The 13,576-nt window shown below is 29.2% G+C and overlaps 2 non-coding genes across 2 annotated transcripts; both read right to left on the bottom strand.

Annotated features, from left to right (window-relative positions):
- Positions 1 to 3,600: 3,600 nt before the first annotated feature.
- Positions 3,601 to 3,707, bottom strand: LOC139869692 (small nucleolar RNA R71). Its single transcript, XR_011766275.1, has one exon. It is a non-coding gene; the product is annotated as a small nucleolar RNA R71 (small nucleolar RNA).
- Positions 3,708 to 10,927: 7,220 nt separating this feature from the next.
- LOC139869719 (small nucleolar RNA R71) lies at positions 10,928 to 11,034 on the bottom strand. Its single transcript, XR_011766302.1, has one exon. It is a non-coding gene; the product is annotated as a small nucleolar RNA R71 (small nucleolar RNA).
- Positions 11,035 to 13,576: the final 2,542 nt, after the last annotated feature.

The following is a 13,576-nucleotide window of genomic DNA, read 5'->3' as shown; positions in this document are numbered from 1 at the left end:
AAATATTTTTAAAAGATTTATTAGAGTAAATAATATAATTTATTTATTAATAAATAAAATTTTATATTAAATTTATATAATAAAATATACTTATATATATATTAAGTAATAAAATTTATAGGGTTCATTTAATATCATAAAGATAATATGATAGTTATTATTAAAGTAAGTTATTACACGTAGTAAAATATGTTTGTATCACATATTTATTTGATAAAATAATATCTATAATGTTAGTAAGTAAAAGTTGTATTATTTTGTAATAATAATAATTATTATAAAAATATCAATATTTATAATTACTAAGATGACATTATGATAAAACGATAATTCTAATTATGATAACTTTAATATTTACAATAATTTTTAATATTATCTTTAAAATAATAATTCTATTTAAAATAATAATAATAATAATGATATTTTATAGTAACAATGACATTTCTATTAAAATGATAATTTTTGTTAAAATGATAGTTTTAAAACTAACGATACTTTTAATAATAATAGTAATGATAAAAATAATAAGAACGATAATTTTATCTAAATCAATATCTTATAATATTTTAATTTCATCATGATACTCTTACCCATTATTTCCTAATCGTTTCATTTAATAGCTTTTAATCGTCTTTTATATCGTGTTCATAATAATGATAATAATAGTAATCAAAATAATTAGGTGTTACAAATATTTGTTTTAATTACACTAATATTAATAATGATAGTTACTATGACATTATTAACGATAATACTAATAATTATCTTAATGATAATATAGTAATAGTAATAATAATAGTAATAATAATAATAACAATAACAATAACCATTTTTAAATAATGATATATATATTAATAATGATAATAATAATAATAATACCAATAATAATAATAATAATAATAATAATAATAATAATAATAATAATAATAATAATAATAATAATAATTGGATAATAATAATAATACTAATTATAACTTTAATGATAATAACGATAGTAATAAATAAAAAAAATAACATTTTTTAATGATAAATCCCTTTTATTGATAAAGATAATAATAATGATAATAATAAGATAAAACTAGAACGACGATAAAAACGACGATAATAATAATCATTTTTTAATAAAAATAGCGAAAATTCAATTGATTATAACTTCTAATCCGTTCATCGAAACCATTCGATATCTAAAGGAAAAGTTCTTAATTTTTCGCTAGCTTTCCAAGGACATGCATATCTTATACCTTATCTCAACCGTAAGTGTAACTAATTCAAGATTCAACCTAACCTGTCTAAGGACAATATCAAAAGTACAAGCATGCATAATCCTAAATACTCAAGCTCTAGTCAGGGACACACTATTAGTATGTAAAAGTTAAATTATGAGTACTCACATATCAATATTGAGATTCAATATTGCAGGAAAGGTACGTAGACGCAACGGAAATGATAAACACTATATTGACCTCACGAGCATACCCATGAACCATACTCAATCACCTCTATAGCTATAACCCATAATTTCCTTAATCCTATCCCACTCGAAAAACAACTTCGAAATCACTCGGACAGCACTCCGTTGTAATATTTTATGTATACTAATAATATCTTGAAATAATACGGAGTAAATATATATATATGTAAATCGATTGAGAGAGTTTAGAGAAAAATATTTTCAAGTTTCTATGAAATAATGAAACTTATTGAATTCTATTTATAATAGATTTTTGAATTATTAAAGTGAATTATTAAAGTATGAATTATTAAAGTGAATTATTAAAGTATGAATTATTAAAGTGAATTATTAAAGTATGAATTATTAAAGTGAATTATTAAAGTATGAATTATTAAAGTGAATTATTAAAGTTAAAGTAAAGTAAAAATAAAATAAAGGTAAAGTTTAAGTATAGTAAAAGTATAAAACTATGTACATATAATACGCGTATAAATATATATAATATTAATTTAAATCGTTATATATATTTAATAAAATAAAATATAAATATCGTTATCTTTATCATACTAGTTAAGTAATGAGTTGTCAAAAGTGGTTCTAGATATTTATAAAAGTTATATACGTTTTAATAATAAAGTTCTTTTTAAACTGAAAACGTTTTTGTACGTTTGAAACTAAATAGATCAATCGAGTCTTTATGAGATTCAATCTTCCACTATCCTTTGTCTAGTTCTCAATGATTGACAATTTGTTCTTATTTATAAATCACTTTACCATTTTCCGAATATTGTTAAAATGGAACGATTTCTCAAATCAACGTGGGCCTTTCAACAGAGACTTGTAATCATAATTCAATATATCTGATAATTCAATCATTTGATCTTATCTTCTAATTCCATTGATAAACATTTTGAAACAGGTACAATCATATAAAGTATTTAATCTAATATTTTGTTTACGTTTCAAGTTATAATATATATACACATATGCATATATAATCATATCCGTTTAATGGTTCGTGAATCGTTGGAACTTGGTCGAGGTTGAATGAATGTATGAACATAGTTTAAAATTCTTGAAATTTAACTTAACAAATATTGCTTATCGTGTCGAAAACATATAAAGATTAAAGTTTAAATTTGGTTGGAAATTTCCGGGTTGTCACAACCTTCACGTGCCCTTATGGTACTTTTGCTTACAAACGCATGCCATTTGGACTTTGCAACGCCCCTGCAACCTTTCAAAGGTGTATGATGGCGATTTTTCACGACATGATAGAAGAATGCATGGAAGTTTTCATGGATGACTTTTCAGTCTTCGGTGATGCTTTTGAAACATGTTTTGTTAATCTTGAACGAATGCTTATTAGATGCGAGCAATCAAATCTAGTACTTAATTGGGAGAAATGCCATTTCATGGTTAAAGAAGGCATCGTTCTTGGTCATAAAATTTCAAAGGAAGGAATTAAAGTGGATAGAGCTAAAGTAGATGTAATTCGATCAAGACATCTAGCCAATATTGTCGCCGTTGATTTTTCTTTAGAATCATTATCTAGTCGACCAAGTACTCCAATTCAAATTTTCGATAATCCATTTTTTGAACCCGACCTCACAATTGAGAACCCGGAGGATATTCAAGGACAATTCAGAGATCCTGAACCACTAATCATTCCTCCTGAACCACTAATCATTCAACCAGAGATTGTCGAGGAAATAACCGTTAAATCAGAATCCTCCAGTGATTCAAATTCAACAAATTCAATCATGGAAAATCCGGAACCTCTAAGTATGGAAGACATAATGAGAGCTACACGCACTGGCGAAGGTCATGCCATTACTCAACCAGACATTAATGCGCCAGATTATGAAATCAAAGGACAAATCCTACACATGGTAACTAATCAATGCCAATTTAGTGGTACACCAAAAGAAGATCCAAACGAACATCTTCGAACCTTTAATAGGATCTGTACTCTATTTAAAATCAGAGAAGTTGAGGATGAACATATCTATCTCATATTATTTCCCTGGACTTTAAAGGGAGAAGCCAAAGATTGGTTAGAATCGTTACCTGAAGGGGCGATTGATACATGGGATGTCTTAGTTGAGAAATTTCTTAAAAGATTCTTTCCGGCATCTAAAGCCGTGAGACTTCAAGGAGAAATTGTTACGTTCACACAAAAGCCAAATGAAACTCTATATGAAGCATGGACAAGATTCAGAAAGTTGTTGAGAGGATGTCCTCAACAAGGTTTAGACACTTATCAAATAGTGCAAATATTCTACCAAGGATGCAATGTTGCTACACGAAAAGACATCGACACAGCAGCTGGTGGTTCTATTATGAAGAAAACCGCAACTGAAGCTCACAAAATTATTGATAACACAGCCTCCCACTCACATGAGTGGCATCAAGAAAAAGATATCCTTCGTTCATCTAAAGCGGCTAGAGCCGATTCTAGCCATGACTTTGATTCCATTTCCGCAAAGTTAGATGCTTTCGAGAGACGAATGGAAAAGATGACTAAAGATATTCACACAATCTGAATTAGTTGTGAGCAGTGTGGAGGACCACATATGACAAAAGATTGTCTCAGTATTGAACAAACAATGGAACAAAGAGAGAAAGTTTCATACATGAATCAAAGGCCTGGAAATAATTATCAAAATAATTATCAACCGCCAAGACCAAACTACACTCAAAATCAGAATTATAACCGAAATGTTCCATACAACAACCAACAAGGTCCTAGCAATTAACAAGTATCTAATAATACTTACAATCAACAAAGACCTATTTTTCCAAATAAACCACCACAAACTGATGATAAAAAGCCAAATTTAGAAGATATGATGTCAAAGCTAGTTGAATCTCAAACTCAATTTTTCACATCTCATAAACAAACTAATGAACAAAATGCTCAAGCATTTAGAAATCAACAAGCTTCAATCCAAAATCTGAAACAAGAAGTAGGTAACCTAGCAAGGTTAATTGGAGAAAGAAAACCAGTGAGTCTACCTAGCGATACAAATGCTAACCCCCGGAATGAAACAGCTAAAGTCATTACCACAAGAAGTGGTATTACACTCAAACAACCTGAAATGCCAGTAATTTCTGATGACTCTATTCCTACTACACAGGCATCATAATCTGAGCAAGATAAGGAATCAGAACCGGTAGTTGAAAAGGTTAATGAAAATAACACAATTAAGGCTAAACCTTATGTTAAACCATACTAACCACCGCTTCCTTACCCGAGTAAAATGAGAAAAGAAAGACTTGAAGCCGAGCAATCCAAATTCTTGGATATGTTTAAACAAATAAATGTCAATCTTCCTTTCATTGATGTGATTTCAGGAATGCCAAGATACGCTAAATTCTTGAAAGATCTAATCACAAATAGAAAGAAAATGGAAGAACTCTCGGTTGTTACAATGAATGCTAATTGTTCTGCAATGCTGTTGAATAAGCTACCAGAAAAATTATCAGATCCAGGAAGTTTCACAATTCCATGTTTTCTGGGTAGTCTTAGTTCAATAGAAGCATTGGCAGACTTAGGTGCTAGTATAAATTTAATGCCATATTCATTATACGCTAAACTAGACCTAGGAGAATTGAAACCAACATGAATAAGCATACAACTAGCCGATCGATCAGTAAAATATCCTAGAGGGATAATGGAGAACATGCTAGTTAAAGTTGGTACTTTAGTATTCCCAGTAAACTTTGTTATTCTGGACATGGAAGAAGATTCTCGAGTTCCTCTTATATTAGGAAGACCATTCTTAAACACGGCTAAAGCAATAATAGACGTGTTCGGTAAGAAACTGACCCTAAGTATAGAGGACGAGAGTGTTACCTTTTCTGTTGATAGAGCCATGCAACAACCGCAATCCGCATATGATACATGTTATTATGTTCAAACCATAGATTCACAAGAAGAATTGTTACAAGAATTTCCAGAATTACAAGGAACAGGAGAATGTTATTTAGAAGAAGGAACTGAACCAATTGATGAAGCTGAAATGTTAGCCGCACTCATGGCTAATGATTACGAACCAACAACATAAGAACTTCAAATGTTAAAAGAAGAAGACAGATATCGTTACAAATCATCGATAGAAGAACCACCGACATTAGAGTTAGAGCCACTTCCAAACCATTTGGAATACGCTTATTTACATGGTGAATCTAAATTACCTGTAATAATATCGTCTTCTCTTATGGAAAATGAAAAATCTCGACTCATTTCTGTGCTAAAAGCTCATAAACCAGCTATTGCATGGAAGATTCATGACATTAAAGGCATAAGTCCTCCGTATTGCACACATAAAATTCTTATGGAAGAAAATCATAAAACATATGTGCAACGCCAACGAAGACTAAATCCTAATATGCAAGATGTTGTCAAGAAAGAAATTATAAAACTGCTTGATGCAGGTTTAATTTATTCAATTTCTGATAGTCCATGGGTAAGCCCAGTTCAATGCGTACCTAAGAAGGGTGGCATGACTGTCATCACAAATGAAAAAGATGAGCTTATTCCTACTAGGACTATAACAGGATGGCGTGTTTATATGGATTATAGAAATTTAAATGAAGCCACCAGAAAAGATCACTTTCCCTTACCTTTCATTGATCAAATGTTAGAAAGGTTAGCTGGAAACAGTTACTATTGTTTTCTTGACGGTTTCTCCGAATACTTTCAAATTCCAATCGCACCCGAGGACCAAGAGAAAACCACCTTTGAAAGGACCCATTCATATACATTATAAACGATTCACAATAGTTGATTACATTGCGAGGTATTTGACCTCTATATGATACATTATACAAACATTGCATTCGTTTTTAAAAGACAATCTTTCTTTACATCGAAAATTGACAGGCATGCATAGCATTTCATAATATCCACTATCCAACTATAAATTGATTTAATAATAATCTTTGATGAACTCAATGACTCGAATGCAACGTTCTTTGAAATATGCTATGAAAGACTCCAAGTAATATATTTAAAATGAGCAAATGCACAGCGGAAGATTTCTTTAACACCTGAGAGTAAACATGCTTTAAAGTGTCAACCAAAAGGTTGGTGAGTTCATTAGTTTATCATAATCATTTATTTCCATCATTTTAATAGACCACAAGAATTTCATTTCCAGTTCTCATAAATATACGTCCCATCCATAGAGATAAAAATAATCATTCATATGGTGAACACCTAGTAACCGACATTAACTAGATACATATAAGAATATCCCCTATCATTCCGGGATCCTCCTTCGGACATGATATAAATTTCGAAGTACTAAAGCATCCGGTACTTCGGATGGAGTTTGTTAGGCCCAATAGATCTATCTTTAGGATTCGCATCAATTAGGGTGTCTGTTCCCTAATTCTTAGATTACCAGACTTTAATAAAAAGGGGCATATTCGATTTCGATAATTCAATCATAGAATGTAGTTTCAATTACTTGTGTCTATTTCGTCAAACATTTATAAAAGCGCATGTATTCTCAGTCCCAAAAATATAAAGGGTAAAAAGGCAAATGAAACTCACCATACTGTAGTTCGTAGTAAAAATACATATAACGTCATTGAACAAGTGCAAGGTTGGCCTCGGATTCACGAACCTAAATTAATTATATATATTTATGTGTTGGTCAATATTTGTCTAACCAATTAGGTCAAGTCATAGTGTACCACAATCCTAATACTCGAGACTAATATGCAAAAGTCAACAAAAGTAAATTTGACTCAAAATAATTTCCAAAAATCTATACATGATTAATATATAGTTTAAATATCGTCATTTTATATTTTTAAATATTTTTAAAAGATTTATTAGAGTAAATAATATAATTTATTTATTAATAAATAAAATTTTATATTAAATTTATATAATAAAATATGCTTATATATATTAAGTAATAAAATTTATAGGGTTCATTTAATATCATAAAGATAATATGATAGGTATTATTAAATTAAGTTATTACACGTAGTAAAATATGTTTGTATCACATATTTATTTGATAAAATAATATCTATAATGTTAGTAAGTAAAAGTTGTATTATTTTGTAATAATAATAATTATTATAAAAATATCAATATTTATAATTACTAAGATGACATTATGATAAAACGATAATTCTAATTATGATAACTTTAATATTTACAATAATTTTTAATATTATCTTTAAAATAATAATTCTATTTAAAATAATAATTATAATAATGATATTTTATAGTAACAATGACATTTCTATTAAAATGAAAATTTTTGTTAAAATGATAGTTTTAAAACTAACGATACTTTTAATAATAATAGTAATGATAAAAATAATAAGAACGATAATTTTATCTAAATCAATATCTTATAATATTTTAATTTCATCATGATACTCTTACCCATTATTTCCTAATCGTTTCGTTTAATAGCTTTTAATCGTCTTTTATATCGTGTTCATAATAATGATAATAATAGTAATCAAAATAATTAGGTGTTACAAATATTTGTTTTAATTACACTAATATTAATAATGATAGTTACTATGACATTATTAACGATAATACTAATAATTATCTTAATGATAATATAGTAATAATAATAATAACAATAACAATAACCATTTTTAAATAATGATATATATGTTAATAATGATAATAATAATAATAATACCAATAATAATAATAATAATAATAATAATAATAATAATAATAATAATAATAATAATAATAATAATAATAATAATAATAATAATAATAATAATAATAATAATAATAATAATAATAATAATAATAATAATAATAATTGGATAATAATAATAATACTAATTATAACTTTAATGATAATAACGATAGTAATAAATAAAAAAAATAACATTTTTTAATGATAAATCCCTTTTATTGATAAAGATAATAATAATGATAATAATAAGATAAAACTAGAACGACGATAAAAACGACGATAATAATAATCATTTTTTAATAAAAATAGCGAAAATTCAATTGATTATAACTTCTAATCCGTTCATCGAAACCATTTGATATCTAAAGGAAAAGTTCTTAATTTTTCGCTAGCTTTCCAAGGACATGCATATCTTATACCTTATCTCAACCGCAAGTGTAACTAATTCAAGATTCAACCTAACCTGTCTAAGGACAATATCAAAAGTACAAGCATGCATAATCCTAAATACTCAAGCACTAGTCAGGGATACACTATTAGTATGTAAAAGTTAACTTATGAGTATTCACGTATCAATATTGAGATTTAATATTGCAGGAAAGGTACGTAGACGCAACGGAAATGATAAACACTATATTGACCTCACGAGCATACCCATGAACCATACTCAATCACCTCCATAGCTATAACCCATAATTTCCTTAATCCTATCCCACTCGAAAAACAACTTCGAAATCACTCGGACAGCACTCCGTCGTAATATTTTATGTATACTAATAATATCTTGAAATAATACGGAGTAAATATATATATATATGTAAATCGATTGAGAGAGTTTAGAAAAAAATATTTTCAAGTTTCTATGAAATAATGACACCTATTGAATTCTATTTATAATAGATTTTTGAATTATTAAAGTGAATTATTAAAGTATGAATTATTAAAGTGAATTATTAAAGTATGAATTATTAAAGTGAATTATTAAAGTATGAATTATTAAAGTGAATTATTAAAGTATGAATTATTAAAGTGAATTATTAAAGTTAAAGTAAAGTAAAAATAAATAAAGGTAAAGTTTAAGTATAGTAAAAGTATAAAACTATGTACATATAATACGCGTATAAATATATATAATATTAATTTAAATCGTTATATATATTTAATAAAATAAAATATAAATATCGTTATCTTTATCATACTAGTTAAGTAATGAGTTGTCAAAAGTGGTTCTAGATATTTATAAAAGTTATATACGTTTTAATAATAACGTTCTTTTTAAACTGAAAACGTTTTTGTATGTTTGAAACTAAATAGATCAATAGAGTCTTTATGAGATTCAATCTTCCACTATCCTTTGTCTAGTTCTCAATGATTGAAAATTTGTTCTTATTTATAAATCACTTTACCATTTTCCGAATATTGTTAAAATGGAACGATTTCTCAAATCAACGTGGGCCTTTCAACAGAGACTTGTAATCATAATTCAATATATCTGATAATTCAATCATTTGATCTTATCTTCTAATTCCATTGATAAAAATTTTGAAACAGGTACAATCATATAAAGTATTTAATCTAATATTTTGTTTACGTTTCAAGTTATAATATATATACACATATGCATATATAATCATATCCGTTTAATGGTTCGTGAATCGTTGGAACTTGGTCGAGGTTGAATGAATGTATGAACATAGTTTAAAATTCTTGAAATTTAACTTAACAAATATTGCTTATCGTGTCGAAAACATATAAAGATTAAAGTTTAAATTTGGTTGGAAATTTCCGGGTTGTCACAACCTTCACGTGCCCTTATGGTACTTTTGCTTACAAACGCATGCCATTTGGACTTTGCAACGCCCCTGCAACCTTTCAAAGGTGTATAATGGCGATTTTTCACGACATGATAGAAGAATGCATGGAAGTTTTCATGGATGACTTTTCAGTCTTCGGTGATGCTTTTGAAACATGTTTTGTTAATCTTGAACGAATGCTTATTAGATGCGAGCAATCAAATCTAGTACTTAATTGGGAGAAATGCCATTTCATGGTTAAAGAAGGCATCGTTCTTGGTAATAAAATTTCAAAGGAAGGAATTAAAGTGGATAGAGCTAAAGTAGATGTAATTCGATCAAGACATCTAGCCAATATTGTCGCCGTTGATTTTTCTTTAGAATCATTATCTAGTCGACCAAGTACTCCAATTCAAATTTTCGATAATCCATTTTTTGAACCCGACCTCACAATTGAGAACCCGGAGGATATTCAAGGACAATTCAGAGATCCTGAACCACTAATCATTCCTCCTGAACCACTAATCATTCAACCAGAGATTGTCGAGGAAATAACCGTTAAATCAGAATCCTCCAGTGATTCAAATTCAACAAATTCAATCATGGAAAATCCGGAACCTCTAAGTATGGAAGACATAATGAGAGCTACATGCACTGGCCAAGGTCATGCCATTACTCAACCAGACATTAATGCGCCAGATTATGAAATCAAAGGACAAATCCTACACATGGTAACTAATCAATGCCAATTTAGTGGTACACCAAAAGAAGATCCAAACGAACATCTTCGAACCTTTAATAGGATCTGTACTCTATTTAAAATCAGAGAAGTTGAGGATGAACATATCTATCTCATATTATTTCCCTGGACTTTAAAGGGAGAAGCCAAAGATTGGTTAGAATCGTTACCTGAAGGGGCGATTGATACATGGGATGTCTTAGTTGAGAAATTTCTTAAAAGATTCTTTCCGGCATCTAAAGCCGTGAGACTTCAAGGAGAAATTGTTACGTTCACACAAAAGCCAAATGAAACTCTATATGAAGCATGGACAAGATTCGGAAAGTTATTGAGAGGATGTCCTCAACAAGGTTTAGACACTTATCAAATAGTGCAAATATTCTACCAAGGATGCGATGTTGCTACACGAAAAGACATCGACACAGCAGCTGGTGGTTCTATTATGAAGAAAACCGCAACTGAAGCTCACAAAATTATTGATAACACAGCCTCCCACTCACATGAGTGGCATCAAGAAAAAGATATCCTTCGTTCATCTAAAGCGGCTAGAGCCGATTCTAGCCATGACTTTGATTCCATTTCCGCAAAGTTAGATGCTTTCAAGAGACGAATGGAAAAGATGACTAAAGATATTCATGCAAACTGAATTAGTTGTGAGCAGTGTGGAGGACCACATTTGACAAAAGATTGTCTCAGTATTGAACAAACAATGGAACAAAGAGAGAATGTTTCATACATGAATCAAAGGCTTGGAAATAATTATCAAAATAATTATCAACCGCCAAGAACAACTACACAAATGTTCCATACAACAACTAACAAGGTCCTAGCAATTAACAAGTATCTAATAATACTTACAATCAACAAAGACCTATTTTTCCAAATAAACCACCACAAACCGATGATAAAAAGCCAAATTTAGAAGATATGATGTCAAAGCTAGTTGAATCTCAAACTCAATTTTTCACATCTCATAAACAAACTAATGAACAAAATGCTCAAGCATTTAGAAATCAACAAGCTTCAATCCAAAATTTGGAATAAGAAGTAGGTAACCTAGCAAGGTTAATTGGAGAAAGAAACCAGTGAGTCTACCTAGCGATACAAATGCTAACCCCCGGAATGAAACAGCTAAAGTCATTACCACAAGAAGTGGTATTACACTCAAACAACCTGAAATGCCAGTAATTTCTGATGACTCTATTCCTACTACACAGGTGAAATGTCCCGTTCTTATTGATTAAAAACGTTCCATATTAATTGATTTCGTTGCGAGGTTTTGACCTCTATATGAGACGTTTTTCAAAGACTGCATTCATTTTTAAACAAACCATAACCTTTATTTCATCAATAAAGGTTTAAAAAGCTTTACGTAGATTATCAAATAATGATAATCTAAAATATCCTGTTTACACACGACCATTACATAATGGTTTACAATACAAATATGTTACAACAAAATAAGTTTCTTGAATGCAATTTTTACACAATATCATACAAGCATGGACTCCAAATCTTGTCCTTATTTAAGTATGCGACAGCGGAAGCTCTTAATAATCACCTGAGAATAAACATGCTTAAAACGTCAACAAAAATGTTGGTGAGTTATAGGTTTAACCTATATATATCAAATCGTAACAATAGACCACAAGATTTCATATTTCAATACACATCCCATACATAGAGATAAAAATCATTCATATGGTGAACACCTGGTAACCGACAATAACAAGATGCATATATAAGAATATCCCCATCATTCCGGGACACCCTTCGGATATGATATAAATTTCGAAGTACTAAAGCATCCGGTACTTTGGATGGGGTTTGTTAGGCCCAATAGATCTATCTTTAGGATTCGCGTCAATTAGGGTGTCTGTTCCCTAATTCTTAGATTACCAGACTTAATAAAAAGGGGCATATTCGATTTCGATAATTCAACCATAGAATGTAGTTTCACGTACTTGTGTCTATTTTGTAAATCATTTATAAAACCTGCATGTATTCTCATCCCAAAAATATTAGATTTTAAAAGTGGGACTATAACTCACTTTCACAGATTTTTACTTCGTCGGGAAGTAAGACTTGGCCACTGGTTGATTCACGAACCTATAACAATATATACATATATATCAAAGTATGTTCAAAATATATTTACAACACTTTTAATATATTTTGATGTTTTAAGTTTATTAAGTCAGCTGTCCTCGTTAGTAACCTACAACTAGTTGTCCACAGTTAGATGTACAGAAATAAATCGATAAATATTATCTTGAATCAATCCACGACTCAGTGTATACGTATCTCAGTATTGATCACAACTCAAACTATATATATTTTGGAATCAACCTCAACCCTGTATAGCTAACTCCAACATTCACATATAGAGTGTCTATGGTTGTTCCGAAATATATATAGATGTGTCGACATGATAGGTCGAAACATTGTATACGTTTCTATGGTATCTCAAGATTACATAATATATAATACAAGTTGATTAAGTTATGGTTGGAATAGATTTGTTACCAATTTTCACGTAGCTAAAATGAGAAAAATTATCCAATCTTGTTTTACCCATAACTTCTTCATTTTAAATCCGTTTTGAGTGAATCAAATTGCTATGGTTTCATATTGAACTCTATTTTATGAATCTAAACAAAAAAATTATAGGTTTCTAGTCGGAAAAATAAGTTACAAGTCGTTTTTGTAAAGGTAGTCATTTCAGTCGAAAGAACGACGTCTAGATGACCATTTTAGAAAACATACTTCCACTTTGAGTTTAACCATAATTTTTGGATATAGTTTCATGTTCATAATAAAAATCATTTTCTCAGAATAACAACTTTTAAATCAAAGTTTATCATAGTTTTTAATTAACTAACCCAAAACAGCCCGC

This window comes from Rutidosis leptorrhynchoides, chromosome 9, assembly GCF_046630445.1.
Source record: "Rutidosis leptorrhynchoides isolate AG116_Rl617_1_P2 chromosome 9, CSIRO_AGI_Rlap_v1, whole genome shotgun sequence".
Lineage (NCBI taxonomy): Eukaryota > Viridiplantae > Streptophyta > Magnoliopsida > Asterales > Asteraceae > Rutidosis > Rutidosis leptorrhynchoides.
The sequence above is the reverse complement of the archived record's forward strand: the minus strand, read 5'-3'. Positions and strand labels throughout refer to the sequence as shown.